Below are 22,145 nucleotides of genomic sequence, written 5' to 3'. Positions count from 1 at the left end.
AAACTCATGGATAACCTATGTATTGTTTAGAATTTGTACCTGCCCTTTAGTTTCCAATTATTTATCTAATTCCATTTTGTTATTGTTTGTGGTGGTGGTAGTAGGTTTTGAACCTAGGGGTGTGTAACCATTAAACAACATCCCTAGTCCTTTTTGTTTTGTTTTTATTTTCAGACAGGGTCTTACTAAGTTGCTTTCTGGCCTCACTAATGTGCTGAGGCTGCCTTTGAACTTGCGGTCCTCCTGCCTCGTCTTCCGAGTCGCTGGGATTATATGAGTGTGCCACCACACCTGGCTGATTCCATTCATTTCTGCAGGAGCCTGGGTCTATTTCTCCTTGGTCTTACTTGATAAGAGTTTCTCTCAAGTCTTTCCCTCCATGTTAATGGCAGTTCTTCCAGGGGACTGCTCAGCTCCAGGCTCAAGTTCAACAGTACTTCTTTCTGTGAAGCACCCTTAATACCTCCACATGCGCAGTTAGACATGCATCTCTGTCCTTCATTGCTAACCCTGGGTGTTCCGCCCTACAATGTTTTGGTGACACACCCTGAGTCCTGTCAATTTGATTGTCAACACCCATCCCTAAGCCAGTGACTCTCAACTGGGGGATATTTCACCCCGGGGGGCATTTAGCAATGTTTAGTGACCTATTTGATGGTCACCATTTGGAGGGAGTGGGTAGAGGCCCACTATACTTTCTATGGTGCACAGGAAAGCCCCCCAGCCCAAAGAATTATCCAGCTCAAACTTCCATAGTGCTGGAGTTGAGGAACCATCCTGAACTGCCCTGCCTGAGCCCCCTGAGGGGGGCTGTGTCTTGGTTAATGCTGTGCTGGGCTCCCAAGGCCTATGACATGGGCGTGGCATGCAGTACACCTCCACACCGGCATGGGGATGGTTTTAATATTGGGGCTAAATAAAATGACCCTATCTCAACACCAAAGAGCCCAGAGCTGAGGCAGGGAGGCCAGCCATGCACACTGGCTCTCCTCCACGCAGACAATGGAGAGACTGGAGGTGGCTTAGCTCTAGGATGGGCTTCGCAGGCTCCTGAAGGTTGATGGTTTAAAGTGGGCTCTTGAGATTGAGAAAACAGAATGTAGCCAGGGCTGCTTGAAGTGGAAGATCCACAGTGAAGAGAAACATGCATGGACACTCAGACCTTGGGAAGAGTAGACTGGACTGGCCATGCCAGGCGGCCTGGGCTGGGGCTGCCACTCTGGTACCTTTCTTGAGAAGATACAGATACAGCACTATCTTTTCTGCCTACCCTTGACCTGGGCTTCTACCAGAGCCAACTTAGCCATTAACCATAGTTCTTAAAGCCCACACTACTTTTTTATAGCACTTGAAAATGTTTTAATTTCTTTTAAAATCAGAATAGAAAAGAATGCAATAATAATGGGTATAAAATAATGGTAACCAGGTGTGGTGGCACATACCTGTGGTCCTAGCTCCCTGGGAGACGGAGGCAGGAGGATCACTTAAGCCCAGAAGTTGAAGGCCAACTGAGCAACATAGTAAGACCCTGTCTCAAAAAAATAATTAAAGATGATGATGGTGATGAATCCAGCCTGGATCGTCATTCCGTTTCTATGGTGAATGGGGGGCCAGAGCAGTGCTGCCCATCACCCTTCCAGTCCCCTCTGCTCTTAGATCCTGCTCCCACCCAAGAGCCCCTAGCCTGGTTTTCAATGGAAACCTCCCTGAGAACCCACTGGAGCCCTTTTAAATACAAACATGTAACTCAGAAGGACTCTGACTTTGATGAATAGTCTTTGGAAAAGGGTTTTCCGGAATGGACTTTATTAAGTCAATTTAATTCCTTGATCAATTTCCTATAAAGCTTAGTTAAGTTATTTTCAATTTTTCTTTTTCATTTCCAATTGACCAAAACCATTTTCACTGGGACCAATTCTTTTTTGCTTAAATTTTATATCAGGATTTTGGTTCATAGATCAAATTTTTGTCAATATCAAAATTCACCCATGATAGTTTCCACCATGGTGAGTTTTCTCTTGTGGACTTTATTTCTACCAAGTCCATTTTCTGGGGTCAAATTTTGTTCTATTTCTTCAAGGATATTGGATTCTTTTCTGAGTTCTAGTAGATAACAACCTATCTAACTTAGTTGTTGGTTTTCCCACATGTCAGATGAAAGGCTTCGTAGCTATTTCTGAGCTTAAACCATGAGGAAATTGTGGCTACATCTCCAAGGCTCAGAGAGGGTGATGTGGGAGGTAAGCAGAGCAGAAGGGAGTTTTGCAGCATGGTTAAGTTGTTGAGTGCACACAGGAGGTCAGAATGTCCTAGGGAGGTAGAGGGCAGTCAAATGGCAGCATCAGAATGTCATTTTCTGTTCCAGCTCATCTTTGTGTATGAAGTCTTATGTCATGGGTCCCTTGACCACCCTTGGGGCAGCCGTGGGTAAGGAGGACTCCTGTGGCATGAAATGTGACCACGTACAGCTGCCTGCAACTGCCTCAAACTAGAGCAAGCCAGTATTCCTCAGAGAGCAGGGGAGGTGCCAGGTATGGTGGCACACACCTGTAATCCCAGCTACTGGGGACCCTAAGGCAGGAGGATTGAAAGTTCAAGGTGAGCCTGGGCAACTTAGCAAGACACTGTCTCCAAATGAAAAGGGCTGGGGATGTAGCTCAGGGGTAGGGCACTTGCCTAGTATGCATGAGGTCCTGGGTTCAATCCCGGGCAGTGGGTGCGGGGGAGTACAAATAGAGGCTGGCCTACCATATGTCCAAATATGTAGCTCCAGCAGTCCCACTACTGGGTACATACCCAAAGAAAATATATGTTAAAGACACATCTACTTTTCCATGAATGGTACATGTACACAGTGAACTATTATTCAGCCAAAAATAATGAGATTCTGTCATTTGTGACATGGATGAACCTGAAGGACATTATTGTTCCATGAAATAAGTCAGGCACATGAATTCCACATGACCTCCCTCATAGGTGAATTCTAAAAAAGTTGCTCTTAGAAAGTTGCTCTCCTAGATAGTAGAATAGAATGGTGGTTATCAGGGGCTAGGGGGTGGTTAGAAGATGTTGGTTGAAGGACACAAACTTTCAGTTAGGCAGGAGCAACACTTCAAGAGATATATTGTTACCAGACATGGTGGCCTATACCTGTAATCTCAGCTGCTCTGGAGGCTGAGGCAGGAGGATCCCAAGTTTGAGGTGTGCTTGGGAAACTTAGTGACACCCTGTCTCAAAATAAAATATATAGGGCTGGGGCTGTAGCTCAGTGGCAGAGTGCTTGCCTAGCATGTGTGAGGCACTGGGTTCCATCCTTAGTGCCCCATAAAAACAAATAAATAAAATAAAGGCATGTTGTCCACCTACAACTATGAAAAAAAATTGTTTTAAATAAAAAATAAAATATAAAAGGACAGGGATGCAGCTCAGTGGTAGAGTGCTTACCTAACACACACCAGGCCCTGGGTTCAATCTCCAATACTGAGGTAGCGGGGGTGGAGGGGGGGAATAGTGACTATAGTTAATATTTTATATTCTAGAAAAATACCAAGAGAGTAGATATAGTGTTCACACCACAAAAATAACTATGCAAGGTAAAGCATATGCTAATTAGCCAAATTTAGTCATCCCACAATGTGCATATACTTTAAAACATCATGCTGTATACAGTAAATACATGCAATTTTATCTGCCCATGTAAAAATTAAATTCAAAATTAAATAAGCTATTCATCTTGCTCATGAGCACTGAAAAGAAAAATGTTTTCTCATCCTACCTTGACAAATATACCTTCTTAGTGATAATATTGAAAAACAGCTGTTTTCATGTGGCAGAGAACTGGATTTGTTTTGTTTAGTTGTGGGTTCAGCTCCAGGACCTCATGCATGCTGTACAAGTGCTCTTCCACCGAGCTACTCCCAGATCTTGTTTTATTTTTTGAGATAGAGTCTCACTATATTCTCTGGCTGTCCTTGGAACCACTTGGCTTAAGTGATTCTCCTGCCTCAGCCTCCTGAGTAGCTGAGGCTTACAGGTGTATGCCATCATGCAAGGTGAAAACTGATATTTATTTATCTACTTTTGGGCTTTTATTTTATATGATTGAAAGTAAAATATCAGTGATGACTGAATTTAATCATACCTTCATATGTTTGAGTATTGTGTTGATGGGCTAGGGATATTTGAATGAATAGCAAGATAAAAACACAAGTTTGAATGATTAATAAGATAAAAACACTTCATAAAATGTGGTTTCACTTTATTTCAGCAAAATTACTACTTATGTTGTTATACTATTTTTTTTTCCCAATCTAATTTACTGGCAGTAGTGCAAAGTAAGATGATCTTTCTTGAGTCATTGTTCTTAGACAGTTTCTTTTTTATCAAATTCAATTTTCTGAGAAAATTGCCACTGATATTGCCATTATCAATATATTCCTTGATGGAGTACTTAGATTCAGAAATAAGCCATAAATTTTATGTATTGTGTTCAAATAGTGTAAGGAGATTATATACAATAATTAGTCATTATCACAAAAAAATTACATAATATTTAAATTTTCCATATACCTTTCTATCACTTACAATTTTTGGTATCTCTTGAGGCACTGCCGAGTGCTTCTTATTCAGAGAATCACTAGCCTGTGATAAGAGAGCAGGATTGTGAAAGATTGGGCCCCTACACACACTGTTCAATTCAGGAGCTATTTTTTTATGCAAGACTTTCTCAATGAAGGAAGCATTGAGTTGATTTATATCCTTAATTAGCATTAAGAATTCATTTAGCATCTTAAGTTCTTCCACAATTTTCTTTTCTTTTGTTCTTATATGTATGTGTGTGATATTGGGAATTGAACCCAGGGACATTCTACCCCTGAGGTACACCCCCAGTCCTTTTTATTATTTATTTTGAGATGGAATCTTGCTAAGTTGCTGAGGCTGGACTCAAACTTGCCATCCTTCTGCCTCAGCCTCCCAAGTAGCTGGGATTACAGGTGTGCAGTAGCATGGTCCATTTCTTCCACATTTTTCAGTACTGGGACATTATAAAGAAAACCAAAAATTCCAGTATTCTGTTCATTTAATCAAATCTCTCTTCAACTGGCCTTGATCTATAATGGCCATAAAACAGTCTCTAAACCTGGGACTATTTAAATGTGAATCTTCTTTAGCAGTCATATAAGTATTTTATTTCTTTTTTCTAATTTCCTTACATCTAATTTCTTACACATTTTATATGCTTTTCTTGTATATTTTATAGGCACACTCTTGATTTATTAAAAATTTTTCTCTAAGCATTTAAAAGTATTTTCCATTCTTTAGACAATGACACAACCAATTTCAATCTGTTTTTTAAAATAATATTTTGCTAACATTCTTAATGGGAAGAACAGTTTATAGCAAATAAAAATAAACATGATAGCACAAAATGATGAAAACATCTTCATCGTCTGTCAAAGACTGAGACTTGCTCTTTATATGAGGACTCTCCAAACTCATCTCCTCATCTCAGGCTCCGTCCATAACCACAGCTGATGACTCTCAGAGTACTGTCCTGCCAGTCCCCTCACCTGCGTGAGTGGTTTGAGGTCAGACTCTATGGGTTTTTCACCAAGATGCTCTATCTTGGGACAGATCCAGAAAACATCATACGTAAATGGTTGAATTTCCAAAGCAGGCCATTGTACCATGCAGTCAAAGCCACATCTGCTAATACAAACGGATGTAGTCCAGAGAGTGCATCTATGATTGGGGCCAAAATTCTGGCTCATGTGCTTTTTTCCTTTACAACCACATTAGTAGCATCATCATCGGCTCACCTTGACAATTAAAAAAAAAATCAGCACCTGTAACTGAAAGCTATATATTCAGCTTGTCATTTAATTCAGAACTTTTACTTTTTAGAGAAGGTGTAAAACCAATGAAATACTCCTAAATTTTGACTTTATTTTCTTTTTCTGTTGTTCAGAACTCCCACAATATATGTGAGTCATTCAATGTGATTTTTGTTCCTGATACAATCTAACCAATCTGAATAATATAAAAACTTTTCAGAATTCTTATGTATAATTTCTTCTCTCACTTTTTATCCACCAAATTAATAATCTCATTTTAAATTCTACCTGCCAGATATTATTTGCTTTGTGTTCACAAATCCAATAAATCTTACATGTTTGGCTATATTAACATCAAAATTTAAAGTTATTTTTACTAAACTTAGACCATATTAGTTTGTTTTCTATATATATTACACCATTACTTCCTCCCTCACCCCAATTAAAATATGTTTGAATATAGGGCACAAAATTTCATCCTTTTAAGAACATCCTATCAAATCATCCATGGATGACTGTTTATTCAATCCTTCTTTCCATTTTAAGAATTGTATGTTTGTAATTTGAGGGTCCAGGTGAAATCTGTTCAGCTTTGTTCTTGACAGTTTTTAAAATTTTAAGCAGACCAACTCTTTCAAGATTTTCTATTTTTCTTCTTAGCCTTTTTTTTACAGAGTTCCACTTTCATGATTATTCTTTTTGTCATGATCTCTATTTGCATTCATTCTCAACCATCCGAAGAATTAAAAAATAAAGTTCATTATACTCAGAGTATAACATTTGAATACATTTTCATCATAGAAATGTAAATTAATTTTTATAAAAATTAACTTTTCTGAAAATGTAAGCAAACAATAGTTTCATTTTCCCAAAAATGTTTAAAAAATTCTTTTAAATGGGGGCTGGGGAGATAGCTCAGTCGGTAGAGTGCTTGCCTTGTAAGCACAAGGCCCTGGGTTCGATCCCCAGCACCCAAAAAAAAAAAATTTCTTTTAAATGGAAAAGACAAAATACCTTTTTTAAGTAATGAATATCAAAACTTAAAATCAAAATTATTTAAATCTGGAATCCCAGTTTAACTTTTTGGAATTGTAATTAAATCTTATTAAATACTTTATAAAAATATAACCACCTGTGAGTCTAACATTCAGTGCCCATTTAGTTGGCACGTAAGAAATGGTATCAAGTCTCCTCTCTGAAACCTTTCCTGGGTCTGGATTCGTCATGTTTGCTGAAAATGGTAACTGCTAATATTTGTTACACGCCTATAACCTGTCCTAATAGCCCAACGAAGCAGGAGGGATTATTCGGGGTTTCTTTTCAGGATGGGAAAACAAAGAAACTAAGGGCTCCTTGGGGTGCCCTCTAGTGTGCAGGCGGCAGCACCTGGATTTGAACCAGGCTTTTCTGACTAACACCCTGAGTCCCTCCAGAGCAGAGCACACAGGGCAGGGCTCCCGACCGTCTTTTGGGCAGATGGGCTGCCCCCAATCAGGGTTTACAGACCTGTCACATCAGCTACTTCTGATTCCTTCAGGACTTGAGGCCTGGGTCTTGCACCAGGAAGCTGAAGACTTAGGGTGGGGACCAGAGCTGGCTCCTGGCTGCCCCTGGGGCAGAGGACCGTGTCACGTTGCTGTCTGGCCGGCACGCGGGCGCCACCTGCAGGGAAGTGGGGACGCCGAACAGGGTGCTGGTTCGGAGGGCAAAGTTTCACCAGCCAGGGGAAGCCGTTTTCACCGCAGATAAACCACCGCCTGGGGCAACCCCAAGTCTTTTTTTTTTTTTTTTTTTAGGCTGTTTTCTAGGGTTTCTAGAGGTGTGGCTCCCTGAAAATACACCAAGAGTTCCAGTCCCTTTCAAGTGAACCCAGCACTCCCGCCTAGGACTCCTGTCCAGACCCATTTCCTCGCCGTAGGTAAACTCAAGGTGTTAGAGTGCGCGTGCGTCCCCAAGAACCTGTACCAAGTCACACCCGATAGCTCTTGCCATGAGCCAGCCAAGTCAGGATTGTCATAACCATGTCGCAGATGAGGAAACCGAAGGTGAGGGGCGATGCACTGTGTTCCAGAGCATCAGGACCGACTGGAAACATAGTGGAGACCTTCAGACCCAAGCCTAGGGATCTTGCTGAACCTTGTAGCCTTTTGAAGACAAGGGTGTCCATCCTGTGTAGCTCGTGTTGCGATTGCGATTGCATAAGCATCCACCACAGGGTGCACACTCGGGTCCTTTGTACAAGTGCATCAGGTCTCTCTCTCTCTCTCTCTCTCTCTCTCTCCCCTCTCCTCTCCTCTCTCCTTTTTTTTTGGTGCTCAGGATAGAACCCAGGGCCTTGTTCATTAGAACCCAGGGCCTTGTTCATGAGAGGCAAGCACTCTACCAACTGAGTTATATCCCCAGCCCCAGCCCCTAGGGGATCTCTTTTCAAAACAAAACAAAACCAAGGACCTCACATAACCGACATCTTATATAAAAATGAACTCAGAAGGGTCATAGTCCTACATGTAAACCTGTGAATCTTCTAGAAGATATAGAAGAAACTATTTGTGACCTTGGATTAGACAGAGTGTTTAGATACCAAAGGCATAATGTGTAAAAGCAAAGTTGTTGAATTAGACTTCATCAATATTAAAAACACTTGCCCTACAGAAGAAGCTAAAAATGAGACATAATCCACAGACTGGGAGAGAATATTTGCAAAACATATATTTGACAAAGGACTTACATATCAAGGACTCGACAATAGGAAAACAACCTACTTTTTTAAATGTGCAAAAGATTTGAACAGATACTTCATTAAAGAGGAAATGCAAATGACTAATCAGTCCATGAAAAGGTGAACTTCGTTAGTGGTGAGGGTAATGTAAATGACAACCACAAGGAAACGACCTGGGTGCTCAGAAATCAGGAGTTAGTTAAATAAATCATGATGCATTTCTGCAAAAATATATCACCCATTCTTCAAATATTACATTTGGTACTTCACAATAACATGAAAAATACTCCTATAAAATTGGGTAAATACAATGTATTAAGTAAAAGAAAGAGGATTTAAAGATGAAGAGTATTACCTCAAATGTGAAGGGAAATTGCATGTATATGTTATACACATGTATTAAATAAACACTGAATTACATTAAAATATAAACGGGGCTCATTTCAGGCCGGGGGTAACTCAGTGGTGCGGTGCTTTTGCAGCATGTGATGCTGAGTCTCATCCCCAGGACCACACACACACACACGCGCGCGCGCGCGCGCGCACACGCACACGCACACGCACACAGAGTTCATTTTAGGTATGGCAATTATAAAAATTTCAGTTTTCTTCTTTACATTGCTGAGACTTTTCCTAAATACTTTCAAACATACACATACTACTTTTATAAAGTATTTAATTAAGTCAAGAGGTGGAAAGTGGCTGTGTATCTGAGTCCCCTTATCATTCAGTCCTTCACGGGGGAGTCGCCACTCCAGAGCTCCCAGCAAGGGTGTTACGTGCTTACGTGCTTACGTTGCCCTCCCACAGCTCTCAGCTCTCGGTCAGTCAGCTGACTGCCCTTCCTTCTGGAACACCCTCTGTCCCTGGGTGTCCCCTACCTCTCCGTCTCTTCCTTTGCTGACACTCCGGGTGAACTTCTCCTATGGTGGAGGTCCTTGGGACTCCCTTCACCCCTTTCCTTCCTGATCCTCACTCTCCCTGTGAGCTGTCACTAATTTCCGTGACATCAGCAAGGGCACCCACAACACCCACATCACTGTCTGGCTTGAACCTTCTCACAAGCTCCCAGGCTTGCTCATGCACCCATTCATGCCACAGGCGTTTATTGGATTTCTGTGGCTAGTCACCCCTCCAGGGTCTGGAAACCCAGTGGGAACTACAACCACAAAGAACCTGCTTTCAGGGACTGACTTCCTAATAGAGGAGTCCACCATATATAGACAGGTTAACTTCAGAGCCCGCATTTTAACAAAATCCCTGTGAGAGCTGAATGCACATTAATGTTTGAGACCCACTTCTCCACACCAGTGGTCCCCAACCAGAGGCTCAGCACCTCTTAGGAGCTTGTTAGAAGTGCAACTTCTCAGCCCCAACTCAAACTTATTCAATCAAAAACTCTGTGTTGGGGCCCAGCATCTCTGTTTAACGAGCCTTCCAGGGGACTTTACCATAGTCCGGAAAAGGGCTTCTCAAGGTTAAGGACCATATCTCATTTAATTTGATATTTGTGTTCATTTCCTGATGAAGCTATCACAAAATACCACAAAGTTAGTGGCTTACAACAACATATCGTCTTATAGTTCCGGAGGCTGGGTGTTTGAAATCTGTTTGATTGGGCTACGTCTGGTGTCAGCAGCACTGTGTTCCTTTTGGAGGCCCCAGGGAAGAGGGCATTTGCTGGCCTTTCCCAGACCAGAGGCTGCTTACCTCCCTTGGCCGTTGGCTGCATCCCTCTCTTCTCCGCTTCTGTCTTCATATCTCTTGCTCTGACTCTAACCCTCCTGTCCTCTTAGGAATCAGGATTATGATTACATGGGGTCTGGCCTGATTTGCCCCTCTCAAGATCCTTAAACTTACTCTCATCTGCAACATCTTTTTTTTTGGCAGGGGGGAGGGTGGGTACCAGGGATTGAACTCAGGGACACTCAACCACTGAACCACATCCCCAGCCCTATGTTGTATTTTATTTACAGACAGGGTCTCTCTGAGTTGCTCAGGGCCTCGCTTTTGCTGACACTAGCTTTGAACTTGCAATCCTCTTGCTTCAGCCTCCTGAGCCTGCAACATCTTTTTTACTGTGTAAGGTAATATGTTTATTCACCGGATCTGAGGAATAGGACATGGACATCCATGGGGGAGGGTAATTCTAATCCTACCCACAGAATTTATGATAGGGCTATGTCCTGGTAAACCCACACAAGTTGAAAATGTAAGTCAAAGGTGCATTTGGTGCCCTTCACCTGTAAGTGTAATACACTTTTAACACACTTAGCCACACAGCACACTGGAGGAGCTGTTGTGGTGGCGTGGTGGTGTGGCTTACTGGGAACTGGAGCTCCTTCCTTCTGTCCAACATTTTAAGAAGTTATGCCCTATAGATCACTAGCCTGGGAAAAATCAAAAGTCAACTTGTGAAGCACAGTTTCTGTGGAGTGGACATCACTTTTGCACCATTACGTGTCAAAAAATTATAAGCTGAACCATCATAAATCTGGGACATCTGTGTTCCCAGCTCTTAACACAGTGCCTGTCACAGAGCAGATGCTCATAAAGGATCTGCAGAAAGAATGGGTGAGGGAGGAAATGAAGAAGGAGATAAGGGGCCAGATGAAGCCTTGCTTTTCACCCTGGGATCTCTGGGCCACCTGTGAGCATGTGACCTGGTATGGAGGTCATGAGACCTCCAAGCCTCCCCAGCACTCTCTCCTTGGATTTCACTGCATCCGTGCAGCATGCAGTGGGCAGACAAGACTCAAAACTGAGGCTCTGCCAGCCAGAACCAGGCTCTTACTGGGCATTGGGGCAGCCAGCCTAGCAATCTCAAAGTCAAGGTCAGTGGTGAGGGGAACGCTGGGCTGCCAGCTAGGGAACTTGGTGTCTTAGTTCACCAAGAGAACATGGATGTTGGGCTCAAGTCCAAACTCAGCCATTTTCTAAGTGCTTGAGCTTGAACAAGCTATTTAACCACTGAGCCTCCTGGCCTCACCAAGGTGTGTGGGAATAAGCATGAGGTTCCTGGCCCTGGCTGGTGAGGAGGGCAGAGATACCTCTGGTGGAGGCTAAGTGGGGTGCTGGCTGGAGCAGTGAGGGTGCTGGGGTCCCTCCCCATCAGCCCCTTCTCTGAAACCTGCTGACCCCTAGCCCTGAGAGGCCTGGCTGTGAATTTGGCTTTAGGATTTCAGTGTCCTTTCTCTGTATGATCTACTGGTTTCCTTTACTCCACTGCAGGGAACTAAGCTCACAGAAGACAGGCATTATTTGGGACCTTCCTGCAGACCTGGGGGTGTGGGTGGGGGCAGAAAATGCTTAGGATGCAGATGAGGAAACCTGGGCTCTGACCCTTTGAGCCTGTTTCCCATTCACAAGCAGGGATATGCAATCTGTAGCACTGTGCATTTGACCTTTGGTGTCCAGGGCGGGCCAGGGAGGTGAAGGGGTGTGCAGGGGGAAGGCGGGGGTAAGACGGCATGAGAATGGCAGAGGTTCTGGGTGGGGTCTTCTGATCCCCAGGTTTTGATGTGAACCTGAGATAGGGCCGTTTGTCGTTCATTAGACTCCAGAATGGTATGATAAAGACATTAATGTTCTGTAATTAAGTATACCAGCTTGGGGCTAAATTAAATATTTACACAGCTCTTGATTATCTTTTCCCTGTCTTTAGCAACTCCCTTCCCATGCTAAAATATTTAGCAGGGATTTCAGAAGTCTTCTCAAATGCGGCTGTGGTCGAGAAAGTTACTGAGCACTGAGGAAAGTCATGGCCACTGCTGTTAGCAGAGTCCCAGCAGCAGCTGCTTTATTTGGAGGCTAGGATAATCCACACAGCTTGATCAGATCAGCACCTTAGAAGAAAGACGTTACACTTGGATCTCCCTCTCTCTCTCTCTCTCTCTCTCCCTCTCTCTCTCTCTCTCTCTCTCTCTTTCTCTCTCTTTTACTTCTGGTAGCACTGGCATTGAACCCAGGGCTTTGCCCAGTCTGGGCAAGTGCTCCACCTCTTGCCTCCATCCCCAACCCTGAACATGGCTCTTTAAAAGGGAAACATGAGACAGGCAGGACTCATAGGAATTTTCTAATATAAGTGTCAGAAACCATCTCCAAAATAGTTGCACAAAAATTTTTGAGAAGGAAGAAACCCCGGCAGGGCAGGCAGCAACCGAGGCAAACTCAGCCTTTAATTCATGGAGTGACCACAGGTAAGTCACTTGCCCTTTTAGGATCTTAGTGTTCCTGGAACAGCTAATATGATTTTAAGGTCCCTTCTCGTTGAATGTATTCTAATACATGAAATGCACTAGAAGCACTCAGCATTTGCCAAAAGAAAACTGGGCAAAATGCCGGCTCCTTGCACTACTTAAATGATCATCGTTTTTATGTTAAGGTTACCTGTGGAAACCTCTAGAGTGATTGGGTAGGAGGAATAGGAACATTAGCTACAGGATATATGTTGCCATAAACCTCATAGTAGACATATCCCAAGAAAAAGTGTATATTAATTTGATTGTTGAAAATCTATATATGCCCTTTGACTGTAGAGAGACGCAATGCAGTCCCAAAATTGGCAGCACACACTTTAGACCAACCCTAATTTGAGTACCAGCAGTGTGACCTTATACAAGTCATGGCCTCAGCTTTCCAACCTGTGAAATGGGTTGATGGTAGATGTGGGCCTGGGTGAGCACTCAATGAGATATTGATCCTGTAAAGCTCTTGGCATGTATAGTAAGGGCCTGGGAACTCTGACTGGTACCACTTCATGTTTTTTTTGTTACAGTGAAGCCTCCCTCTCCCCAAATGTGTACAACCTGATTTCCATGGCTGAGCAGACTGAGCTTGTCATAAGTTTTTGGGCTACCCCGAGCTGCCCTATGCCTAGGCAGACCCTGTGCCAGGAAGGCAGCGCAGTGGAACATTGCTAGCTCCTGATAGCGCCAGAGCATATGGGGACAGAATGCAGCAAGGCCCCCTGGGGCCTTTCCTGAGAACACAACTTCAAAAGATCCACACCCAGACTGAAAGAGAGTTTCAGGCTTAGTGCCAGCTGCCTCCTCTGTGAGTTCAGAACCTGTCCAGTCCTATTTCTAGAAGCATCCATGCCCATTCAGCCTGCCCCTGAGGAGGCTCCAAAAACACAGGGAGAAGATGCAGGAACAGCAGGGAGAAGGCCCCTGCCCTTGCTGAGACCACCTAAGCTCCGAGCTGAGCTCAGCCTTGTACTCAGCGCACTGGCTACCTCTGGGAGTGTCCCCATCTGACCCCGCAGACATTCTTACTATGGAAAAAAAACCTGTGCCTGGAGAATGTGAGGCTCAGGGCCTGGGTTACCTGCAAGCTCTTCACCAACATCCTCAGTGTCCTCTAGGCCCCAGAAGAAGCATGTGACTGTATAAGAGGGCCGGTGGTGTGTGAGGACTGTGTGCAGAGGGGTCATCTACTGGTGGTGGTTTCAGGACGAACCCCTGCCTGAAAAATTGTCCCATCCTTTGGGCCTGAAGCTTTGGCTTCTATCAAATGCAAAAACCACAGAGAGGCAGCCCTGTGAGCACCTGTGCCCACCTGAGAGGTGCAACTAATAACACCTGTTGTTATTATTATTATTATTGTTATTATCATATGGAATATGTATTGTAGAAACAATATTACAAGAATACCAGAAGTTAAAAAAACATAACTACAGTCTCCGAAATCTACTCAGTGGGCATCTTGATTTTCTTTTTCTTTTCTTTTCCTTTCCCCCCCAATTCCCTTCTAGCTCACGTACATGCACAGATACAACTTTTTCGCAGCTGGGCTCCGATCCAGTGCAATCTTGCAGTCAACAGCATACCATCAGCGCTTTGCCGTGTTCCAGCAGTCTTCATAATTGGCTTTTAAAATGGGCGTGCTGTTGCTTACCAGTGCTGGAGAGGGGGATGTTGAAGTTGCTTCAAGTTTCCTGCTATTGGATACACTTCTGGCCTTTTCTTTTTGGAGGATTATTTCCTTAGGCTATGTTCTCAAGTGCAGGACAGCCGGGTGAGAGGTGGTGAATCCTTTCCCGGTTCTCGAGAGAGAGCTGAGCACCGGGGTTTGCCTGAGGCTTGCACACAGCTGGCACCTGAGGGCTGAGAGGGAGCTGGTCAAGAGAGGAGTCTCTGGATTCACTTGGGCCACTTGAAGTTTTGCCTGAGGCAGTCCTGAGAGGTCTCTCGTCCTAAAGGAGAGGCCGTGGCTTCTGCTGCAAGCAGGTAGGAGAAGCAGCCCAGAGGGAGCCGCAGCCTCAGTCCTCCCTGGGCTGCTCCGGGGAATGACTCAAACCTCGGTATCTACAGTGACCACAGCTCGGGGACTGAGAAGACACCCAGAGGAGCAGTCATTCCGATGTAATTCTGACAGTAAGTGCAATTGCAATTGCTGCTGGGAAAAATCCACCCACCATCACTGTGCTCTGGAGCCCGCAGAGAGGTGCCATGCGCTCTGCGTTGTTCATTTGTGTTTGTGCGTGCTGTGTGCTGGCTCAACTCAGAGCACGGGGGGTAAAGACTCCCAGGTGGTGCCAGGGCTCCTGGCTGTCCAGGTGGCCCAAGAATCAAGCAGGCTGAGGTGGACTACCTTGGGGGGGTCCTCCACCCTGGATGCACATCTGAATTCCACCCTCCAGCAGAGCTTTAAGGAATTTGGGGAGCTCCAGGGATTTGGGTTGCTCTGGTGTTTGATGCTCACATCTAGCTGGGACTGAGAACCACCGGATTGGATATCCTTTTTCTTGTTAGGGAATCCTATGATTGGATTGAGCATGTCCTCCAGTGGTCCATGCGTCAGAAGCTTGGTCCTCACTGTGGAAGTGTTGGGAAGTGGTGGGGTCTTTAGGAAGTGGAGCCTGGTACAAGATAATTAGGTCCCTCTGAAGGGATTAATATAGTTTTCTTGGTACCCTGGTTAGTTCCAAAGAGGGCTGTTATAAAAGACTGTGCCTGATCCTTGAATTGCTTTCTGATTTCTTGCCTTACCAAGAGATTTCTAGAATGTGTTCCTGCCATTGTGATGCCATCCACCATGAAGCACTCACCAGGGGCTGAATCCATGGAGCTGCCCGACATTGGACTTTCAGCCTCCAAAACTGAGCTAAGTGAACCTCTTTTCTTTATAAAGTATCCAGCCTCCAGTAGTTTGTTCGAGCAATGAAAAAAAAAAGCTAATTCAGGGTATTTTTGGATACAGGGACAGGGACCTTCTGAGGCTATTAAGAAAAAATAGAGGTTACTGTGCAGAGGTTGCGGGGGGGGGGTAGGTTAAACCTCCTCCATAATCTCTAAACATTTACCCATAAGCCACACAAAATGAACCATCAACCTAAATAAAACAGGGTGCTTCTGTGCTAATGTAACTTTCAGCCCAGGACCCTGTGTCTCCCTTGCAGGCAGGAGGCTTCCCTAGAGGAACTATGGGCCATTGGTTGCTGTATGGACACTGCCTGACCTAGGAAGCTGAGCCCCAAGATGGAGGCAGCCCTGAACATCACAAGGCAGCGGGTCCCTCTCATGAAGCGCGGCTTCTCTGGAGCATCTTTACTCCTTCAGTCAGATGGCCCTGAAGACTCTTCTAGATGCTCTAGTTCTTGATGGATACTGGCCCTGAGGAGCCCCCATGGCACAGTGGAGGCCTGGGGCTTCCTGAGTTGATGGGCCCTTGGTTCTCACCCTGGGACGTAAGGGCCTGATCCCTGGCCAAGGGCTCACCCCTCCCTTCAGTCTCCTCCCTTCCACACACGCTCCTTAAAGAGCCAGACTTCCACGCTCCACCTCCCTCAGTTCTGCCAGGACAGGATCTGTGTCTGGAGAGGGAAGCTAGACTGGTGTCCCCAGCACCGGGGTTTGCCTTTGAGTCTGTGCTCTCTGAATGGAAGTGAGCACCCTGGTGAGGGGCTGTCAGGAGCTGCATCATAGAGGGGCAGGGTACAGGGATGAGTGGAGAGAATGGTCGCTCGCTCAGAGCTCATTCTGCACAGGGACTCGGTGATGGAACGATGTTAGTGGAAGGGCCCAGCTGTGGTCAGACTACGAGGAGGAGCAAAGGAAGCCAAAAGAGGCAAGTCCCCAACTTAGTCCCCAGCAAGGCCCCAAGTGACTTTTGTCCTTTTTCTCCTACATAACAAAACCAGATGGGAGAAGATGTGGTCAGAGGCTCTGCCCAGGCAGTCGAGACAGGAGGTGAGAAACGAGGTGAATGAAAGGAGAGTCTGGCCCCACTGGACCACGAGGTGCCACGGAGGATGGAGGAGACCGCAGGGGTTGAATGGTGTCCCCCAAAGGGGTGTGTCCATGTCCTAAACTCCATGACCTGTGACTGCCACCTGATTGGGAAGAAGTGGTCTTTGCAGATCTAATGCAGTTGAGGATCTTGAGAAAGAATTTCCTGAATCCAGAGACAGGTATCCTTATACGAAGAGGAGAGGACCTGGAAACACATGGAGGAGGTTGAGCGAAGACAGGGGTAGGGATTAGAGAGAGGCCGCCACAGCCCAGAGATGCCCAGAGGAGATGAAGCACTCTCCCTATTAGCCTCACAGGGAGTGGTTCCCAGTGATACTTTGATTTGGGACTTCTGGCCTCCAGGACTGTGAGAGAGTACATGCCAGCTGTTGGAAGCCACCACATTTGTGGTAACTCTTGACAGTGACCCTAGAAAACGAATACCAGCCTTTGGCTAGACTCATGGCAGGAGGGAAACTCTCTGAGAGGTTCCCATAAACCATGGCCTCTTCCTTGACTTTTTTTGTTTTGGCGGTGCTGGGGAATTGAACCCAGGGCCTTGTACTTGCAAGGCAAGCACTCTACCAACTGAGCTATATCCCCAGCCTATGGCCTCTTCCTTAATGACCATTTCTTCCACTATAAGATGAAGCTTCAACAGATGAATGGATAAAGAAAATGTGGTATACATACATAAGGAATATTACTCAGGAATAAAGAAGATGAAATTATGGCATTTACGAGTAGATAGATGGAACTGGAGACTATCACACTAAGTGAAATAAGTCAATCCCAAAAACCAAAGGCCGAATATTCTCTGGTTTGTGGATGCTAACCCAAAACAAGGGAGGTTGGGGAGGGGAATAATAGAAATCCATTGAATTAGACAGAGGGAAACAAAGAGAAGGGAGGGGGAGGGGAATAGCAAGGACAGTAGGATTAATCAGTCACAACTTTCCTAGCCTTGTGTTTGGATGCAAGACCAGGGTAACTCCACATCATGTACAACCATAAGAGTGGGAACCTAATAGAGTAAGTTAGACTCTATGTATGTGTATTCTGCCAAAATTCATTCTGTCATGTATAACTAAAAAAAAAAAAAAAAAAAAAAGAGGCCGACATTTCCAGTCCAATGAGGTCATGGGGAAATGCCATCGTTAGCAGGACAGCTCATTGGATGGGTTGTTCCAGGTCTGATATTGTGGGGCAAGACCCAGCAAGTCCCAGCACCTCTCCTGGCCTCAGTGTTCTTATCTGGAAGGTGGGACCCTGATCTGATGGCAGGAGGAGAGAAGAGGAAGTGGACTTTTGGATGGGTGTCAGAGGCTGAGAACACCATGAGGAACCCAAGTCTTGGCACTAAGTGAGGATGGTGGTCTCTTTGGCAAGTCCCTTTTGAACAAACACAGGAGGATAGGCCATTGGGGCCCCACCCCAGAGCTGCTGAACCCACGGAAGGGCAGGTGCATATTGGGGGGTGTTGAAGAACATGTACAAAGAGACAGAACTTCTGAGGTGGTGCATCTGGAACGCACAGGCAAAGAGGAGATGGGAGACTGCAGGCTACCTGGGTGGGAGGGGGGCATTCTCCCTGCAAACGGCTTTTTTTTTTTTTTTTTTTTTTTGTTTTGAGTTATGTTGTGAGGATGTTGGGGAGACTGACTTTCATGACTGGAGCTCTACTTCCTTCCCACCCTCCCTGGGCCTCTCTGGCCATTGCAGATCCACCTCCCCACACCTGTACGTGGCCCATTGCCACAGTGAGACACAGGTGCCTGGTCCAGCATGGGTCAGTTCCACGAACATTCACTGAGGCCGGTGGGAAACAACACCATTCCACGTATTGAATTTGCTCTGCGCTCTGCAGTTTACCCAGCACTTCCAAATATGTTCTGTGTTCATCACAACAACCCCAAAGCGAGCAGGTGATTATCCCCCCTGCTGTAGATCAAGAAACTGAGGGTCAGAGAAGAGAAATAACTTGGCCAAGGCCATTTACAGACAGGTTGTCTGAGTCCTGGTGCTCTTCTTCTGTCACCTTACTGCCTGCCTGACTGGTCACCTACTGTCTCATTAGGTATTTTGGGGCCTGTGAATCTCTCCAGGATGTCTAGTGCTGGTGTCTCCCTAAACCGGTGGGTTCCATACACTCCCAGGAATACAGCTCTCCGCCTGGCTTTCCAGCTCTGTGTTGCTCCCTCCTTCCAGATCCTGCCTGTCACTCCAGCAACGTCCCCTGCTGTTCAAGGTTCACAGTGCTCACCTCAGTTCAGTCCCTTCTTCCTGCTAGAAGTTTCCCTACCCACTGGCCCTTTTCCCCACACTTCTTAGGGCTCAGACTTCCCTGGACAGCACAGGAGGCTCAAAGTCAGCACAGTTCTGAGGTCCTCAAGTCAAGTTGCAACCCTGCCACTAACACCTCCACTCTGGGCCTCTGTTTCCTCACTGCGACGGGGGTAAGCTAAGCCCAATATTCTTCAAATTCCTCTCCATGTGTTCTCAGTCCCCTGCTCCCTCGTGTCCCCTTCTGCTCTGAACTTCCTGAGTCATCCAGCACCCTGTCCCCACCCCATGACTTGTTCATCACTCAGCGAGACTCTACGCTAAGAGCAGAGGTGACATCTGTGGGACCCATCAATGGAGTGCTCAGCCCGCTCATGGTGATGGATGATCAGTAAGCCACTGGCCACCTCCACTGGGGTTGGGAGTCTCTTTGTCTCCCCTCTTGAGTCTCCCCAAGGTGTACACCAAGAGCCAGCAGCAGGCAGGTCTCCGGGTGAGGTGCTGGGCCTCTGTTTACCTTGGCTACTGGTGGGGTGTATTCTGCGCCTGTGCAGGTCCCATCTTCTGCAGGAAGGGCAACATGGTCAGGGAAAGGCTTTGCCTCCCAGAAGACACCTCAGGTCTTTGTCCAGGGCATCAAAGATGGTGTCAGAAAGCACACACCCCTTGCTTCAAAGGGCTTCCTATGTAATGTCTCACTGAGTTCCCCCAACAGCCTTGGGAAGACAGCACAGGGTTATGCATCTGTTTTATAGAGGGCCACACCGAATTCAGCACAGAGCTGAATTCCACTCTCCCTGTGCCCAGTTATCTGTGTGGAGCAGCTCGTTCCTATGGCCTCAGTCACTTTTCCTTTAAGAACTGAGAGCACCAACATGCTGCCTAGCACATGCACTGTACAGTCACAGCAAACCTAATAAAGCAAGGTGCCCAACGCCATGATTCAGGATCCATAAGCAGGGCCTCAGGGCGAATCCACTGCAGCCCACTCACTGTATGAGGAAACAGGCCCAGAAGGGGCTAGAGACTCGTCCAAGGTCACAGAGTTGAATGGAGGCCAGAGCCCAGGTATCTGGACTCCCAGTCCTGTGCTCCTGCCTCTGACTGCCCACCGCAGAGACGGCAGGGCAGGGTGCAGAAGGGATGCAGAGGTAGGAGGGCCAAGGTGTCTACCCCTCACCTCCAGAGTCTGGGCATTTTGTCCTAAGGGTGGGTTTTCTGAGTTCTTCTGGCAGGGTGCATGGGGTTGGAAGCAGCTGCAACCTGTTCCTTCAGCACCTGTGCATAACCAGAGTCTGGGTCCTGGGCCTAATGTTTCTTCTTTGTCCTCGGTGACCCTTCATTTCTTATCGCTGTGACCACTGGCTGGCAGAGGGCCAGGCCCAGTACTTTTCAGTCTGGGAGCTTGTGACCTGGGACACAGAGCCCCAGGGCAAAGGGAAGCTAAGCACTGGCAAGGACCCATGGCCCTGGGCACTCCAGAGAGAGCAGGGAAGAACTGATGGCAAGTGTCTAGTCTAGAGCAAGGAGGAGCCTCCTCCACCAGAGGAGAGGACTTTGTGGGGTGGGGCTGCGGGTTCCAGTTGTTTCCTGACCTACCCGGTGCTTCATCCGCCCCAGGCATTTTTCTGAGGGGCAGGTCCTGAGGCCCTGCGCTCCCTCTGGACTCCCAGCCTCAGCCACTGGGGCGGGGACGGGCGTGGAGTATGCGCCACAGGGTTAAGGGTGCGAGAGGGTCTTTGCGACCCCTGCCTGCCTCTGCAGCATAGTTCAGGTTACACTTCAAGTTGGGGAGGAGAGAAGAGAACTTTAGAAGGTGACCGAGGACAGGGTCGGTGGCTGGAGGCGAGCGCAGGCCGGGCGTCCGGAGGGTGCCCTGCGCCGCCCTCGGCTCCTCCCCGGGGCCGCCCCGCCCGCGCCCGAGGAGCTGGGGCGGGACCCGTGCGGGGAGGCGCGCCGACCCGCCCGCCAGGTGCACCTCCCAAGAGTCCCGGGGCCGCGGCGTCCCGGGAGGATTGTCCCTTCTCCCGCTTGCCGGTGCCGCGTCCCTGCGCCCTGTCTGCTGGACGTCCGTGACCCTCAGGACCCAGGTAACCGAAGGCTGGACGCCTCGCCAGTGGCGGTCCCGGGTCCCCCGCCGCGTGCGGCCTCCGGGTTCAAGTGCACTCTCTCTGCCACGGCTCCAGGAGCACCCTGGAGCCGGAGCGGCAACGGTGAGGTCGGGGCTTGGAAAGTTTGGCCGTGCGGGGGTGGCGGAGCGGCGCAGCCACTTCCACCAGCGCACCCCGAGAGCGCCTGCAGGCGGGCGGCCGCTGCCCCTGTGAAGGCTTGCCGCGGAAATCGGTTGGCTTTGGTCTTCTCACTTTTGCTCTCTCGGAGGACTGCACAGTGGGCGATTTCTTAAGGGATGTTTATTTTTGTGCTTCCCACCTCCTCCGGATATGCTGTGAGACTGGGCTGAGCGAGATAGGGTGCGAGTAAGGGGCGCCCTCTGCGCCCTATTCAAGTGGACGCCCCCCACCGGGAGCTCCTGCCTTTCGTCCTCTGCCTTCTCCTGGCTGCAGTCAGGACTGGGCATCACTGACCCACCGCAGCGCTTCCCGAGATGAGGCCAGGGGAGGGGATGGACCGCCGCTGGGCGGACACAGTGTGCGAGCCCACTGACCCCGTAGATGTGAGCAGAGTGGACTTCCTCCCGCTTAACTGGGATAGGGCCTGGCTCTACTTGGAAGGGGGAAGGCTGCCACTTCCACCAGAGCCAGAGAGAAGAGACGGGAAGGCTCAGCGGACCGAGACCATCCTGATTCGATTTACACCCACAACAAACTAGTGAGGCAGTTGGCGTTGGCCCATTGGCAGATGAGTGGGGAAAGGAGACTGGAAGAGGCCAAGTTATTTGCTCAGGAAAAGTGGTGGACCGCAGCCTTCTAGAGCCAGATGGTCGCTTCTGCATTTTTGCTGTGCCCTTGACTCAGCAGGGGATTGTTTCTCCCTTGAGGTTCTTCCTGTGGCCCCGGTGCACAAGGAGAGGGCACCTCCAAGCAGAAGCTCTGCCAAGAGCCGGCCCCTTGCTAA

At 47.3% G+C, this 22,145-nt stretch overlaps 1 protein-coding gene across 1 annotated transcript in view; it reads left to right on the top strand.

Annotated features, from left to right (window-relative positions):
- The first annotated feature begins 21,029 nt into the window (after positions 1-21,029).
- Paqr5 (progestin and adipoQ receptor family member 5) overlaps positions 21,030-22,145 on the top strand; it is a 75,519-nt gene continuing 74,403 nt past the window's right edge. The window contains exon 1 of the mRNA XM_047540746.1: positions 21,030-21,160. The gene's annotated coding sequence lies outside the window, so the exon portion shown is untranslated. The remainder of the gene's footprint in view (positions 21,161-22,145) is intronic.

Source organism: Sciurus carolinensis, chromosome 2 (genome assembly GCF_902686445.1).
Source record: "Sciurus carolinensis chromosome 2, mSciCar1.2, whole genome shotgun sequence".
NCBI lineage: Eukaryota > Metazoa > Chordata > Mammalia > Rodentia > Sciuridae > Sciurus > Sciurus carolinensis.
The sequence above is the reverse complement of the archived record's forward strand: the minus strand, read 5'-3'. Positions and strand labels throughout refer to the sequence as shown.